Source organism: Thamnophis elegans, chromosome 4, assembly GCF_009769535.1.
Source record: "Thamnophis elegans isolate rThaEle1 chromosome 4, rThaEle1.pri, whole genome shotgun sequence".
Classification (NCBI taxonomy): Eukaryota; Metazoa; Chordata; class Lepidosauria; order Squamata; family Colubridae; genus Thamnophis; species Thamnophis elegans.
The window spans coordinates 104,816,724-104,838,150 of record NC_045544.1 but is presented as its reverse complement, the minus strand read 5'-3'; the positions used below and the strand labels follow the sequence as shown (position 1 = coordinate 104,838,150).

General features: G+C 37.5%; 1 protein-coding gene across 1 annotated transcript in view; it reads right to left on the bottom strand.

Annotated features, from left to right (window-relative positions):
• The window catches only part of SPTBN1 (spectrin beta, non-erythrocytic 1), a 184,539-nt gene extending 164,178 nt beyond the window's left edge, over nucleotides 1-20,361 (bottom strand). The window contains exon 1 of the mRNA XM_032215418.1: nucleotides 20,023-20,361. The gene's annotated coding sequence lies outside the window, so the exon portion shown is untranslated. The remainder of the gene's footprint in view (nucleotides 1-20,022) is intronic.
• Nucleotides 20,362-21,427: the final 1,066 nt, after the last annotated feature.

The following is a 21,427-nucleotide window of genomic DNA, read 5'->3' as shown; positions in this document are numbered from 1 at the left end:
TAGCATTTTTGATTGATGACTATTCTGATTACGCCCTGCAGTAAGTATGGGAATAGCAGGCTGCCTATTTTTTACAAGCTAGTAAAACAAAGAAAGATCAATGTAGTAATATTTGGGAGCTGATTAGCAAGGCCATAGTAGAATCCAGATCATATTATATAGACTCACAGAATAACTCACACTATAAGATTCCTACATTAATAGTGGAACAAAGCATAAAAATACTATTTTATTATACTATTCTTTTAATCTACTATAGAAATTTTAGCATTTACCCCACTTAAATGTTTAAGGTTAATACCTATTGGTTTTATCATATTCTTCATTATAATTATAAATTAACATTATTAAGCAACTTCCATAAATTCACTAATATAATAAAAATCCTAAAATATCTTTATCTAAGTTGGATGATCCTGTGGGATCTCAGTGTTTGGCAGAATCTTGTTCCTTGTCATGTAAATTTTGGATATTTACATACATACCATGCGGAACATTCAGAATGTTTTGCATCAATGGCAGAGGTGGTATTCAGCAGGTTCTGACCATTTCTGGAGAACCGATAGTGGAAATTTTGAGTAGTTCAGAGAATTGGTAAATACCACCTCTGGCTGGCCCCGCCCCATCTATCCTCTGCCACCTGAGTCCAGCTGATTGGGAGGGAATGAGGATTTTACAGTATCCTTCCACTGGAGTGGGGAGGGAATGGAGATTTTACAGTATCCTTCCCCTGCCATGCCATGCCACGCCCACAGAACCGGTAGTAAAACAATTTGAATCCCACCACTGATCAAGTGGGCTAGCAAGTGTTGCAAGCATCTGTGTACAGGTGACATCCAGAAGAACATGGGCAAGCATTTTCTCATTCTCCATCCTAGCAAGTGAAAAGTATTTTCCCTTCTACCTCAGGCAGCAATTGCTGATGGGAAGATAGCAAAGTGGGCAACCAAATGTCTCCAATATTTTGGGAGAACAAGTGGTTTAAAGCAATGTGTGGTTTGCAGATGAGCACTAAGTTGCTAGCAACTACCTTTGCAGAAATTCTGCTTTGATCTTTCTATCTCCCCATTTCAATTATTCTCCATTTCAGAATATCTTGATGTGGTCACAGCCAATTCCCAAGAACCAATATCATGCCATTTTCTGCTCTACCCTAACATGCAAGGGCACATGGTAAAAGTCTGTCAACATCAGCAGGGACTAGCCTTCTGGCAGAAATTTCAACCTTAACTATCATTACCTATCCTTACTCAAGATCTGGTAGCAACTGTAGGTAGCCCTATCTCAAAGGAATGCATTGGTTTTGTCATGTCGAAGACTTATACTCAAACAGGGATGTCTGACTTTCTAGTCCTAATTCCACTCCATAAAGAGATGGATTAGGGATTTGGCCATAAAATGCTTAATGGCAGCAAGAAAGTATTGTGCTCTTTTTAGAGAAAAATGAAACAATTACTGCACTGTTTGAGCCTTTTAGAAGGCCCTTATATAAGAAGGAAGAGTTCCAATATCTAAGTAACGACCAGAAAGAAGAGGAAGTCAACCTATTTTCCAAAGCACCTGAAGCAGAAGAAGAAAAAGAAACAGATGGGAACTAATCAACGATAGTATCAACCTAGAAATAAGGAGAGGGAACAATTAATTCAGGGGTGGGTTGCTGTCGGTTTTACTACCGATTCCCAAACCCATGCTGTTCAATGGAAATTGTTCTGCGTGCATACGCAGAACAATTTACAGTAAACTGCACATGTGCAGTCACTAAAATCCAACATGGCAGCGACACCAATTGCGTCGAGCAAACCAGTTCGGGATGTGTGTGTCAGGCTTGGGTCACTGCCGGTTCTGCGACCCAGGCCTGAATTCCACTACCAGTTTGGCTGAACCAGGTCGAACTGGAAGCAACCCACCTCTGGATTAATCAGTAGAATGACTTGCATCCAGAAATTGTGGGTGCTCCAACACTGGAGGTTTTAAAGAAAATATTGGACAACCATTGGTCTGAAATGTTATAGGGTTTTCTGCTTGGGAAGGGGGTTGGACTAGAAGACTTCCAAGGTTCTTTCCAGTGCTGTTATTCTGTAAGGTCTCTTCCTTTTAATTGAAAAACAAGTCATCTCAAGAAAGTTAAAATAGGCCATCTTATCAAATTATTGTCCAATTATAGTCTACTTTATGCTTTTTCAGAACATTATAGTCTGTTTAGTTATAGTTCAGTGCTACCTAATGATACAGAGTGGGGCAGAGAATAAAAAGGCCTTCTTTTAGTTCTTGGGGACATGATAAAATCCAGAGTCATCCACAGAGTACGGCTGCTTCCTGTCTACCTAAGATGTCCCATGGAAGTGTCAGAAAATGGTGGTGAAATTAATATAAAAGTGAAAAAGGAGGCAAGCTTATTTGACCTCTTTCCTGGTGGGGATATACTCAGAAACTTTTCAGCTTGATATTTTTATGCATTTTATAGATCAGGATAAGCAACTATTAGTCAACTAATGTACCTCTAAATTCGTCCCATAGTTTATTTCTGGAATTACTGAAGGCCTGTTTGAAATTAATAGATGTGACATGTAGGGTAGCGTGGCAGTGGCTAGAATGCAGTATTGCAGGATAATCCTGCCAATTGTCAACGGTTCAAGGTTGACTCAGCCTACCATCCTTCCAAGGTCAGTAAAATGAGGACCCAAACTGTTGGGGCAATATGCTGACTCTGTAAACCGCTTAGAAAGGACTATAAAGCACTGTGAAGCACTATATAATTCTAAATGCTATTGCTATCTACTATTGCTATCTTGGGTGTTGCTATGTATTTTTCAAGAGGGTGACCCAACACCAGTTCCAGTTCCACTTACAAGAACAAGAATATTTTTAATCTCCATTCAATCCAATGCACTTTACAGTATAAATGTTTCACGTACAGTTTGTGCATAACACTGAATAAACTGTTCAAAAAGTTCAAGTGGACCTTCTTAAAGATTGGCACTATTATGGTCAAACTCAGTCTGTGAACTCTGTTTTTTGGTCAATATAGCTAAATACTTATTACTAACTTCATAACAAATTCTCATTTTTATTATATTCTGTAGGTCTCAGTAAACTTTGTCAATGTAATTTATTACTTTTAAAGGATTTGCAAGATGCTACTAATATATTATGTATGCATTTCCCCATACTTGTTAACAGCACAGTTTTTACTCTTTTCATGGTAAGCATTACTTTATTGTAGTTTAAATTATAATCTTAAATAATAATTTCATGGTTAATTTAAACCATTAGAGAAGAAAATTATTTAAAATATTTCTAACTTTTTTACTATTAAAATAAGTAAGTGTCATTTTTAATTGTATGCTATCTACAGTCAGTGCTGAATCTGATGATCTTTTAAATTGAAATTAATAAAATCCCTAATGACAGCTTCTTAATAATATTAATTATGCAAGTTTTAAGATCAGATGGGCTTGTAGCAAAGGTAAAACAGTACATTTTAGCACCTTGTCATCACTATGTAATGGAAATAATATCTGCAGTTTTGTTTTCTATGTTTTAATTAAATTAAGTAATTATGTAATTCAGTTATTCAAATTAAAATTCCAAAGCTCCCAAACATTTTTATAATGTTGAAAAAAAGGCATTCCTTAGTATATTTGTGTAAAATTACTTTCTCCCCCAAATTCCTTCTCTGACCCTGGACTGACTTTCTCTCTCTTCTGAAAGTTTTAAATGTGTAACAGTTGTATGACCTTGAAAACCTGAATAACATCGAAGAAAAGATAAACAAGGTTCCTCCTCCAAATTGCCCACTAGGTGACAAGCAAGGAAACTGAGATTACTCTATCTGCATTTACTTATATGTGTTGATGGAAGTGCAATTCCCTTTCATTTATATTTGGTCTAACAAGGTAACGTACCTTCAAGCGACTTGCCTCATAGGTTGGCCAAGAAATATTAGGAACCTCTATGGCAACATCCAGACAAAAGTTGCCTGTAGTTACACAAGAACAGCTGAAGGAACAGGAAAAGTGTGGGAGAAACATCTTTGATAAATCCAGGGAGTGGGTTTCTAAAACCAAAGGATGGTGGGTGAAAGTAGGATGATTCATCTTCTGCAATTCCAAGAATGCATATTCAGTTTCAAGACACTCTAATTTCTTATTGTGAGTCCTTGTGCATGTCTGTGTGTAGACCTACCCACCCCAACATTCCAGTCATCATGGTCTCAAGACTCAAGTATATCATTCAAAGCATGCAATAAATGCCTTTCAAAGTTTTTGACTTTAGCTTCTGTATGCAGCATCTTGCCCATGGAAAAAAAAAAAGCTAGACAGTTTCAGAGTTGGGTAGGAGACCAACAGTAATTTCATGACTATGGATTAAGCTGGGCAAATGAAACATTAATTACTATTTTAAAGATGAACTGCAAAAAAATAAGAACAGTAAAGAAACCTACCATATATAAAAGTACTTATTGTATCATGTTCATCCTCCAATTACAATTATTGAATAAATCATAACCATTCACACAATACACTAAGCCATAAAATCTAATTTACAAAAGAAATGGATCAATCACCAATAACTGAGTTTAAACATGCTTGGGATAAACATATGTCCATCATCTGACAAAAATAAAAAATACATAAATTAAAAAGAAAATAAAAAAACAAAAACTCAAAGGGCAGGCTTGGTCTTTTTCTGCCATCAGTTTTCTTATGTTTCTATTTAGTGGCTAATCTGGTAGTGATCTTCCTTGTTTTCAGTTTTTTTCCCAACACTAGTACTTCTACTACACATGAAAGCCATTTATATACAAAATTCAGGCTCTTAAATAAGCACCAATAGAATGTACAATTGGCTATGGACGAGAAGCACTAGAATGAATTGGATAATTGATGTAATTAATATAGAAAACTTCACAGAGTTGTGCAATTATGTCCTAAATGTCTGTTTTAGGAATAATTACACAATATACGTTTCTGCCTATAATTTTACAATTATTTATTTGGAATTATTGGTGTTCTCTGGGCTAAATTGTTTGCTGCAGACATTTCTTTAGATGTTTCATTACTTGACTAGGTAACATCATCAGTGCTGATGATGTTATCTAGGTAGATTATGAAACATCTACAAGCAATCAAGCTCAGAGATAATATTTTTTATTGAAATAACTATTTATTCCAATGACTAATGTATTTTCCTATCAAGTGAAAACATACTATGTTTAACAAGGTGCAATATTCACAAGTGCTGGAAAAGAGGCTAAACACATTTATGACACTTGTTAAAATGGCCTAAAACAGGCATTTGCAACTAGTACAGGAGAGAAAAACAGCTTCAGGCCATCTAATCGCTTGTCAAAAAATAATCTGTGCTAGAAGACAGACAATTGTCCAATTATTTTGCCAACCTGACAGGTCACTAATCTAAGACAAAGCAGCACTGCATTGGTGTCCTCTAAGGTTCATAGAGAAAATATGGCACATTGTCATTAATACATGGTTTTGGGGAATTAGGTCCCACAGATCACCAAGATACACACACACACACACACACACACACACACAGGCACACAAAGGTTTTCTCACATTACAAAGTAGCTCACCTTTCCATAACATAAGATCATAGTGTAGAAATCCCTACTTAAAAGTGAGAAAAACATTTGGAACCTGCTCCCCTTGAGAATACAGGTCACAAAGAGAGCAATTAAGTAAGTTCACATCAAATAAATAAACAATTCCCATTATTAGTGCCAAGGCAAGAAAAAATGATGGGCTGTTTTTTGAACTGGCATATATCAGTAAGCCATTTCTTTATCAGTACTGCTGAGGTTATGAGACTTCCCTACATAAGAGGGAAAATAACAGGGAACAGGTTGCCATGGTAGACTCAGATTTGTTTTCAACTTATCTTTTGGCAATTAAATTTAGCATCCCTGGAATTGAGGCAGATGTTCATGTCAAAAGAACCAACCCACCAAAAAAGTCAAATGAGAGAAGAGTCAAGTCATTTTTAAGGAGGTTCCCTCCCTAAATAATTTTTGAAAAATCTTTCTATTTGCCCCACCCATACCCCTCTAATCTTCATTAGAGCACAAGGAAGCAGCATTGGAAACTCTTTTACTTGTAAAGAAAATATAATCATGATTCAACAGTATATTCTTAACATATTAGCTATACATACAATATGAAGCCCCGAGGCAAAAAAAAAAAAAAACCCTTGAAAATGGCCCCTAAAAAACTCCTGAGATGTAAAGAATAATAGTTTTACTTAAGTGGCTCTATTCAATCAAAATATTAAGGCACATTTTACTAGCAATTGCTTGTGGACAAAACATTTCAAATATTTGAAGTTAAGAAAAACTCTAAAAAAAAAACTGTTTAGATTTTGTAGCATTCCAGAAGGGTTTCAAACTCCAAACACTACTTCCCTGAGTTTGAAATATCTGTTTTGAATTTGAAACAGGGTTGTTTCAATCTGACTGGAACATCTCCTGGAACATCAGAACACTCCATTTTGATCACAACTGTTTTTTAAGCTTGTATGGTTATAATATGAAATGTTTTGCATAACCCTAATAAAGATTATATTATGCAACAACAAATACATGGGCATTCCCTGTCACAAATCAAAAAATAAGTCCAGTTAGATCTGAATATGCTCAACAGGTAATGAATGTTGAGTGCAGAAGAGAAAGAAGTGGACAGGTGACAGGAGAATGGCTTTCTAGAGAAGGTCAATACTTCACAGAGCAGATGCCATATCTGGAGGCTTTTATTAAAGCATAAAATGACATTAAAATATTTTGTTGCCACTCTTGCCAACAAGACCTATCATTAGATCGCCTTAATGGACCTGGGGAGATGGGCTAGCGTTCCTAGAATCAGGATTTATTGTTCTCTCTCCAGTTTTGGGGAGAGGGGCTTGTGCTTGGTGTTCACCCAGGAATAAAATGCCTCCGCAAGCCCTAGAGACAGGTACAATGTCAGTGGAGATGTTATGGTAAGAAGTACCAAACCAGTGAGAATGATTTGATGGGCTGGAGGTAAGCAACTGATGAAGTGACGAGCCTTATTTTCCATTAAAAGATTCCTTCACTGAAGAAGCTCACAGCTTTCTACAGAAAGAAAGGCAAAAGACGCCCTTCAAACCTCAGGGTGATCATTAGATTTCAAGGTCATCTTCTGTTCTTGTTGCACAAAGAAGTCAGCCCTCCTAAACTCAGGCTGCATTCCACTGGCACTATAAATGCAGTGCTTAATTAGAAGGGTTGATTCCTGTCCACTCCACATAGCTACTCGGAATTCCTTCTGCCAAGAATCGCAACCAATCCTCTTCAAATGCTTTAATTAGATAGCTATGTATTGGCAAAAAAAGAAGTCAAGAAAAAGTGGGCGGAGGGAGAAGGGGGGGTGCCACAGTAAGTGTTCATTTTTAAGATTCCATGAAGATGGTAGTTCAACAATCACTGGGTTCACACACTAAGTGTTAATCTAAGTTGATTTAAATTTATTGTGCCAGCTACTCTGGTTTGTAAATCCTGGTTTCAACCACTGAATTCAATCAGTGATTTATTTCTGAACACTTAACAAAAGTTACATTTTTAACTTTGTTAAGGCCAACCTCTTTCTTATTAAAGAAGGGGAGGGCTTCTTTGGCACTGCATTAGTGGTAAAATTCATACAATATCTGTCTACTATTAATGTAATATTTTTCAGCTAAAAAAGAGCCATTTGTTGAATTATATTTGTCATCCTGCATTAATAGCTGGTCCAAAGTACACGTAAGTGTCCAGTCCACTTGTGTCTCTTTGTATGTGCAGTATTGAATGAATGTATTTGTATTCATCCTTTCACCTGAAGGATTCAAGGTGACATATGGAGTTTTCTTCAAAACATGTCACCCGCCCAGTGCTACTTCTTCTGTCAAAGATCTCCTAGCATCAGAGGTTAGAGAAGACAAGATAGATAACTCTTTGCCTTCATTTCAAACATCCAGGCAGTGTTTCTCAATCTTGACAGTGTGGACTTCAACTCCCAGAATTCCCCAGCCACACATCTTCAAGCTGCCAAGATTGAGATACAGGCTTCTTAGGGACATCTGCTTGCCAAGTGTGGAAAATACTGTGCTGGCCCATATAAGCTAACCCAGCATGAATCTTCTCCTATTGCTAAAAATTGAATTTAGGCATATACAGATAACATGGCATGTCTCAAATTAATAAACCAGGACAGAACTGCTTAAATACAGCTAATGGGAATTTGTGGAATTTATATCAATGAAGATGTGGGTGAAATTATCAGTAACTCACTTTCCTTATTATGTCAATAGGGATTTTCTGACACTTGATTAATTTTGTTACTTTAATTGCTCTAAAACAAACTACTTCTCCTATTACTACTGCTAGCAGCAGAAGCAACCATTCTACTTCTGGCAGTTAATATAGAAAAGTTGGGGTTGCTTAATTGGCAACAGGTTGCGGGGACAATTCTATTTATTGGTGATAAAATTTAAAGATATACTTAAAGGTAAAGGTAGAAGTTCCCCTCGCACACACATGCTAGTCGTTTCCGACTCAAGGGGGCAGTGCTCATCTCTGTTTCAAAGCCGAAGAGCCAGCACTGTCCGAAGACATCTCTGTGGTCATGTGGCCAGCATGACTCAATGCTGAAGGCACATGGAACGTTGTTACCTTCCCACCAAAGGTGGTTCCTATTTTTCTACTTGCATTTTTTACCTGCTTTCGAACTGCTAGGTTGGCAGAAGCTGGGACAAATATTGGGAGGGATTCAAATAGCCGATCTGCCAACCTTTCTGATCAACAAACTCAGCATTTTAGCCATTGAGAGACAGCGTCCCAATACTTACTATAGCTCTATTCTTCAATGCATTATAATTGGTAATGAAAAAGCTATTTAAAGCCAGATCAGTTTAAGGTGTTTACACAGTAACCATATAAAAAGTTAAAATTTTCTAAACAGTGAAAAGTTTCACCTGCCAATTTTTGTAAAAAAAAAAAGGAGGTGGGGGAGACACAAAAGGAAAACCCAAACTATTGATTCATTTTCTTATTGTTCCTATCTCCCTCTTTACAGGGTTAACTTTGCTAGAAACAAAATTCAATTTGGTATTTAATCCCAGCACGTAAAGGCTAAACAACATGCTGTTGTTTTATAAATGTAATAGCCTATGAAACTACAATGCATTCTTCATCTTCTCTATTGCAAAATAAATAAACCAAAGTATATATTTTTTTTAAAAAAAAATTGTAACTATGCTAAATGTTAAGATGTTGCATACCATTTTGAAACATTTAAGGAAATTTCCAAATTAATATCTCAGGTTTGTACTGCATGTATAAATGAATTAATTACAATCAACCTAAGCATTCTTATTTAGAAGCCTCTAACCTCTGTATTTATGACCGACTACCCACATTGTACAAAGATGTTTTCCTTAACTCTGGTTATGGAATAAATCATATTGACTAGATCTGTACAATTTACTAAGCCATAAACCACAAATAACAAACCACAGTGGCCAGATCGCAGCTTAGCCTTACAGCTTGAATTAACTATTAGAAACTAGATATGTTAAATTATGTAATCTTTTGAAAAAAATAAATGGCTGACAGCTCTTCAATTTGTTTGTTATATTAATGGAATTGGCTAGTTTAAATGAGAATTTAACATACTAGCAATATTAGTCATCAAACACATCTGGATGTTCTTCACAGTAACTGAATGTCAGTGGTTTCTAAAGAAATTGTTCAGATATAATTTGCATCCATTAAATATCTCCACTGAGGATCTTGCCTCCCTCAAGCACGTCCTCTGTTTAGTTTCTTTCCCCTCATACCTAACTAAAATCTATTTACTCAAGGTGTCTCCTTCCTCAGTTTTACAGAAGTATTTTTATACTGCTGTCAAACCACTTTCTATTGTAGCTTTAATAAATGAATTTCTTCATACATACAATGATAATCACATAATAAACCATGCCATGAAATTTTAGTCAGAAGACCGTGACAAACATTCTGACTATACCTTTCTTTTATATCAAAATAAAATATAATGCATTGGAACTAATATTGGAACACTAAGAATTGAGTAAATTCTAATGTACTGTAGTTTCAATTGTATTTTGGGGTATCTTGACTTATCTTTAATAAACTTGGTTTTCCGTATGAATGTCCAGAAAAAATTATGTCATTGAAAAGAATACAACGTTCTTTTTGTTTGGAAAATCAAGTGCACTGATTAAAAAAACAGATGTTGTTTTTTTGGAAAAGAAATAGATAATAGATCCTAGGGAATGCAGAAAGCAGCCCTCTCTGATTTTGCCATGGTTTGTGTATTTTACAATAGGACGGATTCACAGAACACGCCCTACCATAAACCATGGTTTACAAATAACTTCTAGAAGATATCAGAAAATATCTAATTTGCCCTAAAAGAGAGTTTAAGGAATTCATCAAGAGTAAAGTTGTGAAAGACTTCTAAAACTGGGGAACTCTGAATGACAGCCTTTAATTATTTTAAATAAATGTTTGTCTGTCTACTCACCAGAATCCATCATTATAATAGATTGAAGTTGAAGATAAGAAAACAGAAGAGATGAATTCTTCCTCCATGAGCATTTCATGTTAAACAGGTGCAGTCATTGCCCTAAGGAACATCAGTGACTGAAGCAAGCTTGTTAATGTAGGACACTGATTTTGGTTTCTGACAATCCTAAACTACTCTCTTCTGGTTCTCTCAAAAGTGTTTTTTTTTTTCTTCAAAAGGCAACTGGACTCGTTTTTTGAGGAAGAAGAAATAGTTTCACTTCTCATCCAAGAAGCTTCATCTCTTCTGGTTATATGCATTATTAAACCACGGTGATACATTCTCATGTATTACACAAAGCATTATGATTTAGGGATTTTTTTATTTCATAATAATGCATTGCCTATTTAAAATAGTCTTTATTTTCCAGGATTTCTATGGCAACTTACATAAATAAAAACAAAATCAGAGACTATTGTAACAATAACAACAAACTCAAAGATAATGACAAAAAAATAACTGAATATTTTAAAATGCGCAATGTAGCATATTCTCAGGCAGTGAATAAAGATAGATCTAATCAAAAATAAGGTTTACTGATTTATGTAATTTATTCAATACATATTCAATAAAATCTGTTAAGTGGTTGAAAAAATAAACTGGGGGAGAGCAAGCCACTTTCACAAAATAATTTTTCCTGGATCATTTTTAGACTGGATCACTTTCAGGATTTTTTTCTTCTAATTGAACCACTTTCTCTCTGCAGCATTAGTAACTGCTGATCATGACAGCTATTTATAACCTCTTAAGATAAAGGCAGCCCTCCTCTAAATACTCCTTGTTGAAACAATAATAGGAAATGCTTTCTGATTTGTAGGACTTTCCATAGGCATTTTCGTGTCAGTCACAATGAAATAAATCAGAATTCTCGGAATTGAAGTACATACATCTTCAAATTGCCCAGGTTTAGAAACACTGAATTAAACAAACCTTTGCTTTAATCCAAATGGGTCTTCTTTAAATACATAAGAATATTGATTTGCCCAGGTCCCAGATTGTACATTGTAACATTCGGGCAATAGCTTTGTGTAACTTAAAAGCCCGACTCAAAAATGCCTCCAGCCTTAGTTTGCCCTTGGGAAGACTGAGTTGTAATTGCCTAGCCTATAGGTGGCTAGCAATAACTTTTTCATAATTAAAACTCAAAATATGAATCACTTCCTTCATCACCAGTAGAACTCCCACAATTTCCAACATGTTCCCCCCCCCCCCAAGCTTTACACAAAGGAATTGTGTCGTTCTTGTCCAATTCAAGATTGAGCTCCTGATTTACAGCAGACAGATTCTTACCTTAAGGGGTAGGCCTTTCAGGAAACCAGGAAACATTTCCAGCTTCTAGAAGACCTGCTGTTGTACGGTTGGTTATTTCACACTCCAGAAGCACCACTGAAAAATCTCACCACCTTGACCAATTTAACTTCTAATGACTGCATGTAAAACTGTACAATGACTTTGGCACATAGTTTCCAAACATCATAATTTCAGATCTAAATGAAAATGCTTCAAATTCAATTACAAACAGGTGATTTGGAGTTTGTGTATGCATGTAGAATGCCTGTAGCATGTAGCATGCATGTCTAATGCTAGGTTAGGCAGCAGTATATTTTCCTGGAATCATATGGCAAACCCTGGAAAAGAGATGGATGCTTTAACAGTTAAAAAGGGATGATATTGTTTCTTCTCTCTTGTGCTCCAAAGCATGTTTTTGGAATCAAATCACTGAACAACCTTATTGATAAATTTAGATCTCTGTTCCTGTTATTAAATTTAATAAGACTGAAAATAAAAGTGCATGTGGGCATGTTAAGGCATTCTCCAATCCTTTAAAAATACTTAAATGCATATATCCCAGTGACATCAATTGCACTTTGGTTCCTCTAGAAATTTGATTTTTCACTTAAAATCCTGACTTAATTTCTGAGATCTAGGTAAATAGAACACCTTATAAGGCAGCCATGGCCCAGGAATTCTGGGAGTTGAAATTCACAGGTTATAAAAGGGTCATAGTCCGTCCGTCCGTCCCCCCCGTAATAAGGGCTGGAGGTAATTTACTAGGGTTATGTAAAATCAATAGGGATGCAAATAAAATATAATAAGTAAAATATTTTAAATATTTGTTACATTTAAAAATTTTTTTTTAAATTTTTGTTACAATCTACTGGCCATCAAGATTTTTGAAACTCACATATGGATTATGTAAGGCTTGGGGAGGGGGGGGGTCGTTTGTGAGAAATAATGTATATAGTAGGCCCCTTGTTATTTTACCATTTCAAAATTAAAAATAAATTTCCATTGGCTATTTTGCAGCAAAAGTGAAATGAAGATTGGCAGATCACACCCTGCAGCCCTGAGGACGTTCTGAGAAGGAAAACTGATTGAGAAATATTGTTCTGCACTGAGCTGTCTTGTGGAATGAGTTTCATGTGCATCTAGCTCACTGAATTGCTATGCCAGTGAGTTGTGAGACATATTGTAAAATACAGAACACTCATGAATAACCTGCAGTTTATAGTATAGAGTAGCTGATTGAAGCACTGTATTATATATCCACACTGTAATTTCACTATCACAAACAAATGTTTTGCAGGTTTATATAAAGAATATGATATAAACAGAGTTTGGGGATTCTTGAATTAACTTTTAAGAAAGAGTAAGCTACAAATATGGCTCTCCTAAAGTAAGCGGAAACATTTTTGAGAACTTGGCTTAGTGGTATATTCTTTGTGGGGCTGCTTGAGATTTCTGCTAATTAAATCTCTGGAATCTCCAGGGAAGAAGTGATGGGAAGTTCTCTGCCCAAGTCTCCAGGGAATCTACTGTATATCAGAGTAGATTTGCTTTGTCTGAAACCATGATCTAGGTCAGTATTTCTCAATCTTAGCAATTTTAAGATGCCGTGGACTTCAATTTGTAGCCAGCAGAGTTGAAGTTGAAGTCCACACATCTTAAAGTTCTTGAGGTTAAGACAGACCAAGGTGTTATAGTCCCACACATCTAAAAAGATGATCAAATAAGAAAAATGGCATAAAACAGCTTGCTAGGTTCTATTAGGATGTAGATGTATATAGATAAAATTAGATGGTTAAATTAAGAGCAAAAAAAAAATTCTATTTCATCCCAAAACTATTATTCTCCAATCCAATTCAAGCGATTTTGAAACTTTTACTATGATATGGAAAAATTGTCTTTCATCTGTTTCATGCAGCCATATTCTGATTGCCTTTGCCTATACCATTGCCTTTGAAAATGGAAAGTCAGCTAATTTAACTAATAGCACCTGGGACTGCCATAAAATCTTCTGTGGAATTATATAACAAGGGAAAAATATTCTGGCTTTCACAATATTACTTGATATGCTGGATTAAGTATCACATTCAGACCCAGTTTAAATTTCATTTTGGCAAACTGCATCATTTCCTGACCTATGAATGCAAATAAGAGTTATTCAAGAACATTCTGCCAATACAGAAAGTTACAGAGAAATAAGTAAGTGAAGAAGGAATTTAGGACTGTGGAGCAAATGAGTGGTTTCCTATCCTGCATCCTGATAAAATCTTAAAGTTTCTAAACGCTTCCATTGATGACTTTGGGTCAGTAACTCTCTCAGCCCAACCCACCTGAGAGGATTGTTATTGAAGGGAAAATAAGAGGAAGAAGTTATATTGGATATGTTCATCCCTTGAGTTATTTGTAAAAATAATAAAGAGGGAATACAAATAAATTAAATATCCCACATTTCATCAATGATTTTTATAAGGAATTCTATTCCATAGGTAGGCATATGGTATGGTAGATGCAGAAAAAAGTCTTTGTAGATCAACTTTCCCCATCCTAGTGCAATCCATATTAATTATGGTTACGGAATTCTGAAAGTTGAAGTCTCAATATACCTCTTCAAGTTTCAGGTATGGATGTTGAAATACACATATAATCTGCATAACCTGGATTATTTTGATATTATTTTTTCTGATTAGAACTGAGGGGTTTTTTCCAACAATTTTGCCACTTCAAACAAATCCTTCTACAATAAGAATAGTGAATTTAAACTCTAAAGAATCATTAGATTATTCCTCTTAAAAGCGCAAAGGCTGTTCCCCAAGGAAGGGTAGATATTTGAATGAATGTCTGTGTTGTAAATCTTAATTCTTCTCTGTGCCTGTGGGAAAGAGAATGAGATAAAGTATGTATGCTGTGTCACTCATGGGTCTTCCGCTGAATTTTCCATAACCTCATTAAGTGATTTTCCAAACAAATCTGCAAAGGAAAGTGACTTTCTCATAAGGTTCCAAGAAGAAAACAGCCAATGATTATCTAATCCTCCTGATCCTGAAATCACAATATCATTTGCAGATTATATGAACATTCAGTTTACTGGTTGCAATCAAGCAATGAATGAATTTGGAGACTTTTGTTGAACACAACATTAATTTTAACTAATTGGAGGCTGCACCTTTTCACAGGGTAGTTTGTTTGTGGCTGAAGGCTACACTGATTGAATTCATTTCATCAAAACATTTGAACGTATTTAAAATGTATTTTTTTTTTAAAAATCAATTTTTTAAAGTACCAAAAAGTACTGAAATGATTAGGTCTGTATCCTAAAAGTAGATAGGACCACAATTTTCTGTTTTCCAAAATTGTTTATTTGTTTTCTTCTGTGGGAGACTAGGTTAGTTTTTATATTTAAAATCTTTTCTTTATGCTAATCACCCAAAGGAACAAAAAATTGTGTAGCCAATCTTCATCATAATGCTAAATTTAAACAGGGTAGAAATAAAATAAAGCTATTTTAAAATTGTATATGGTCTGCAGGTTTGCCCAACATAGTTCAGTATTTTAATTTCATACATTCACCAAAAAAAAGAAAAACTTAAAATACACATTTCTAGCTACTACCAAAAATAATTTGCACATTTTAATAAATGCATAAAAGTTTAGAGACATTTGCAAAGCTGTGTCTATTATAGGGATTATGACAACAAGCTCTATATTACAATGTTCCTCCTTCAAAACTTCCTTGCTGTTAACAAGGCTGTCACTGATTCAGTAGTTGTCATTTTAAATTTCTTCAGAAGGTGCTCTCCTGTAGCACTATAGGCAATTAAAACGGTCTACTTGCCATTGCAAATCCCAGTGATGTAGGATCCAGTGAAGTCTGGAGGGGAAACAAATCAGGTAGCCTCCTAGTGCCAGATAGCATTCCTATAGGAAAGCAAACTTGCACTTGGAACTCGGGTTAAATCTTTCTGCATTGCAGAAAGGCATTAAAAAGGCTGATTTGCTTTACAGGGTAGTTGTAAAGATGACTGGGATAAGATGTGTGAAGTGACATTACTTCATTCCTCAAACTTAGAAAAATTATTTCTCTGAACATGAACTCCAGAGTTATTATACTAGATTCAGATCCCAAAGATAGAAAATTATGTGATCAACTCAAAATTATGCCATTTCATCAAGAAGGTGCCCAAGATTGCAGATTTTATCACAAAGATCCTTTTTGCAGTCTAGGACCTCGGCTCCTGATTGTTCCGTTGATGTTGAACCCAGTGAATACATGTAACCCAATTAAGCACAATTAAATAATATAAGTTTCTTAGGTCATACTACTTTAAGCCAGCTAATAACACAGGAAGAAAAGGGTGAGGCTTCAACTGCACCATGGCAGTCACCATCCTGACTTTCTTTACTCTCCCTTGTGTATGCACTTTTGTGTGTGCATTTATATATTTGTTTGAAATAAATATATCAGAAATTAGTTCAAATCAGCTTTTCTTCTGCTTAAAGCACAAGAAAGCTTCCAAAATGCAGTTTCTCCATCTGAAATGGAAAAGCACAGGAAAAGCTTTGTGACTATGTTCTGCTCTACTTATTAATTCTCCAATCTTTTTTTTCTTAAGGCAAACACTGAAAGCCCTTAGTAACTGCTACTGACACCACATGCTTGGCTCTCTCTCACCCTTGAGACATCACAGTAGATACAAGTGTTTTTCTCAGGTGGGAATTTGCACTTGGTTTCTTAAACAAAATGCTTGATATACCCAATGACAGAGCCATGCTGAAGCCATTCCTTAAATTAAAATCACACATCATATCTAAACCTAAGCCATTTTTAAATCTATGTAGCCTTTATTTCCAACATCCACATGAGATCACATGATATACTATGCTAACAAAAAACTAATTAAGACCACAAGAACTGCAAATCGATGTTTTGTATCAACTTTTAATAAACCATAACCACTGCATATCAAGAAAGGACTGCCATACTGAGCAAGTTAACAAATCAGTACAGCACAGTGTTTTATCTACCGGAGTGACCAAAAGCCGTTACAAAGTTCAGGGAAAAGACATAATGGAGGTAAGTCACTTCTTCCTGCTTCAGGAAATAGGTAACTCCTCAGACACATTGATTCCAGCGATCACAGTATTCAATCAATGATAGCCATTATTACCTCTGAGTCTTTTAGTCTATGTCAAATATCTAAAAAAAAAAAATCATAAAAGCTACTCTTTGTTTTTCCCATTTCCTGAACGGTCTTTTGCATGCATTATTTATGATACTGAACAATCTCACAATAAAAACATGCACGTTTAATCCTCTAACATACAGGAGTCCTCATTTGTGTACATTGCAAACAATCAAATTTAAGAATGCATTTTTTCCATCTACAGTATATCTAAAATACCCTTCTCCAACCTGGTGTCCTTTACTTGGACTTCAGTTCCCATAACTTCCATCCAGTATTGATCATAATGTCTGGAATTGATGATAATGTATGTATAAACAGAGTTAAGTTGAAGAAGAGCTGAAAGGGCAAACTCACTAGCTCCTGTTATAAGGGAAATTTTAAATAAGGATCGGGAAATTCTGGGAGTTAATTTCTAACTTATTTGAAAAGCATCAGTTTGGAAGGCTAAATTCAATGATTATTTCAGTTATATAGAATTTTCTCCTCTCCCTAGTCCACAGAATGGCTATGAAAAATGATAGACAAAGTCATTCCTCCAATGATAAACAGTCATATATTTTAAATGCTGAAATGCACTGTGTAATTTTTTTTCATAAGTTTTTATCCTTATTTAATTTGAAGGTATCACATAAATGTAAAAAATGCAAAACGTATAATTGTTGGTTTGAAAACAACTGTCATCACAAACTATTTACAAATAATAAACTGGAAAAAAATGTAAGGAAGCACATGGAAATATTTATGCAAGATGTAATAATGACCATCAAGTTGGAATTTTTCAACAAGTAGAAAATTAATGCTGGACAAGGCAAAAGATGGTTGCATATTGGATGGGTTCCCACCCTGTGCTAAGTCATAACATGATTTATTTGGGTTTGGCATAATATGTACAAATCCATCCATTGCAGTTTGTAATCCATGGTTTATGATTTAGCTTCATAACCCAACTGTGACTTATTCAACCAACTATGATTAAAACAAGCTTAGTTTACGACGATATCAGAGGTAATATGCCAGCTGTTAAAGTCCATGAGCCAGAAAGCTATTGCCCTTATATTGTGGTGAGTTATTTAGGCATCTGATCAGCAAAATGAGGATCTAGATGGGCTTTTAGCTGGTTCAGCAAAACTCTTTTCGGTCATTTTTATGAAAATGTCATTTAAAAGTCATAAAGCCATCCACCATTTGAAGTTTTCTATAGAAAGAAACAGCACTGTGACAAGTAAATAACAGAGCAAAGTTAATCAGACACCTCCTTTTCTCCTGTTGTGGACTTTTACTCACGACAACCAGCTTTAATTTTATATCTCATTCAGCTTTGGATTTAGCAGGGTAGAGAACCACCCAGTCCAGTTGAAACGTGTCGTACTATTTCTCACCATCTCTCCCTACTATCCCTAAAGGAACTCCTCCCAATGCACACTACTTTTGTAGTTATCTGATTAATGTGTTTCCGCTGTAGTCTGGACTCCACCTAACTGCATTAGAGCTGCAGGACCGCAATCCCATTATTCCCCTCTGCCAAGGTGGGGGGTGGAAACAGAGGGAGGGGGAGAAAGTGAAATTCCAAGGGTCCCTATAGAGATATCTGCACAAATTGGGGAGGGGGTGTTGGAAGAGGTTTCCAATAATAAAACATTGCTGAGCCAGTCCTTGCTGGCCAAGAAAAGAGGGAGGAAAAATTGGACAGGCTTCCTTAGGGTGGGGCTGTGATAAAGCGCAAGGGACACCAATTCATGCAAAATATATTCTGGAAAGCAAAGCAAAGAGTTATCAGTGCTTCCTGCATTGTGCTGCATCATTTTCCCCTGGACAGAAAGGGAGGATGGGTGGTTGGATGAGAAAAATAACATGAAAACAGTAAAATAATTTCCAGCCCCACTGATTCCCACATACATATTCTTCCCCTCCTGATGCACCCTCATGCTTCTGAGAATAATAAACAGACTCCAAAAGGAGAATCCAACAATGAAAAAGGTGGGGGAGAAAGTATCTTCAAATATTATGTCACGGTAGAATTAAATAAATCCAATTATTAAATGAGAAGAGGGTCTGGGAAGGCGACTGTTCAGTGTTTATGATTATTACTGCTGTCACTATATTATTTTCGTCATGATCAAAAGGTACTAAGGGGGTTAGTATTAATCTCTTTTCAAATAGAGCATTTCCATCTACAGAAACCTGTTGATGTATTAATAAGAAGGGGTGGGGGGAGTAGACAGAAGGAGGGAGAGAGTGAGTCTCCTCCAAAGCACTTGATGCGAAGAGATGGAGGACAGCAAAGAGGTTGGAAAGGGGGAGACCCGCGAAGACTGACCACGCCTGTTTTTGCAACCCACCGACGTTTAGAAAACCAGCAACCTGATTTGAGCCCTCCAGGTTACTTGTAGTTGCCATTTCACGTCATTTTATTTCTTGCTTAATATCAGCCACCCATCCCGGCGGGCTCGCTGCCGCCCGCCCACCCGATCCTCATAGGACTTCTGTCAGGAACCCTTTAGAAAACAAGATTTCAGTTTCAATGATCGCGGCGGGGGGGGGATGGAGGGGACGGGACAGGCAATCCTCGTCTTGCAGCTCTGCGATGGTGGAATCACTTTCTTTGTAGAGAGAAAATTCCCCAGCACGGTGGCACTGGCTAAGGGAGGACAAGCTCCCGGATCTCTGCTCGCGTCCCTGCAGAAGAGAATCCATCTATTTACTAACGCCGCAGTGCCGCCACTACCAGCCCCTCGGGCCAATTCTCCTCTTCCCGCAGCTCCATCAAACCCTTGGCACAAGAAACAAACCCTTGGCACAAGCCTCGTTCCCTGATCTCCGGCGCCCGTTCCTCCCCCCCCCCACCCCCGAAGGGATCAGGTCGAGACGAAATCCCCACGCGCCCCCTCCGCACCGCCACCCCCGACAAACGATCCCCAGATCTCTTCCCCCCCCCCCCGAAGCGACATAGCTACCTCGTCTGAAGTGATGGCGGGGGTAGGTGGGTGGGTGGAGTGTAGGGTCCGCTCTCCTTCGTCCTTGTATGCAATGCGGTGCGCTGCCTTTCTCAGCAGTGACGGAGGAAGAGGAGAAGGAGGTGGGGATGGGTGCGTGACGATGCAGCAACAGAAGCAGCGGTAATCTCGGTAGCTGCAGTTGGGAAACCAGGGGGGAGGGGGGAGGCGGACCGACCGAGTTAGAGGAGAAGCAGCTGTGTAGTGGCCGTGGGGACGAGGAGCAGCTCCGCAGCAGACGAGAGCAGGGGATGGAAGCGGAGACAGGGAGTGGTGGACCTCGGCGAGCCGCAGCCAGTCAGCCAGCCTGCCCCCTCCGATAACCGCCCGCACAGCAACAGCTGCACTGACGGAGGGGGGGGGATGAGAGAGCGAGGAGGGCGGGGATAGAGCGTTCGTACACGCGCGCGCGCGGTGTACCGCGCGCACCCTTCACAGAAACAAACACGCACGCCAAGCACGCGCGCGGGCTGCTATACAGCGCAAGGGCCCCCGAGGGCAGTCCAGCGTAGAGAAGGCAGGGAGGAAGGAAAGAGGGTTGGAGGGAGGCGTCCGTGATGGCAGCATTTTATCTTCCGCCGCTTTTCTGATCTGTCCCCTACATCGGACAGAGATAGAACCACCCCAGATCGTGACATCCGGGAGACTTGGGCCTGCATCAACGCCAGTCGCCAGTCGCCCAAAAAGTCCCCCCCCCCCCGGCACGCATATACATTAGTTGCCCCTTTCTGTTATCTGCCTATCTAAACGGAAAAGATTTGCGGTGATGATGCGTTATAAGATGGACGTTTTTGAACTTTGGTGTTGGGAAAAGGTTCCCGAGAATACTGTGGACAGACAGCCAAATAAATGAATGGATCTCTCAAACAAATCGCCTCAGATTTGTTTCTCACTTGATGAAATAGCCAGGTTCATATTAGCCTACTTCAGACACATTATGCAGAGAGCCAGCACTCTGGAAAAGGCTCTAATGCTGGGAAAGGTGGAAGGAAAGAGAAGAGGTGGACAACCAGCAGCAGGGTGGATGGAGTCAATTACAATAGTGATGTAAGAAAAACTGAAGGAGCAGGTTAGGGAAAAATCATATATGGTCACTAGGAGTCAACAACATCTCTATCGCCTGTAACCATCATCATCACTATCATTATCATCAAGGGGTCTTATTTGATCACTAGTGAACTCCATGAAATCTCTGGGCTATATTAGATATCTTAAAATTTTATTAGATTATACTTGATCTGTTTCTCTAGAAATGAATACTAAAGATATTGGGCTTGATCAGACAATGATTTGATTTCATGTAAAGCAGCTTCCAGTTCCTAATCCACTGCAAATGTATCTGGAAGCAAGCCTTGCTAATTCAACA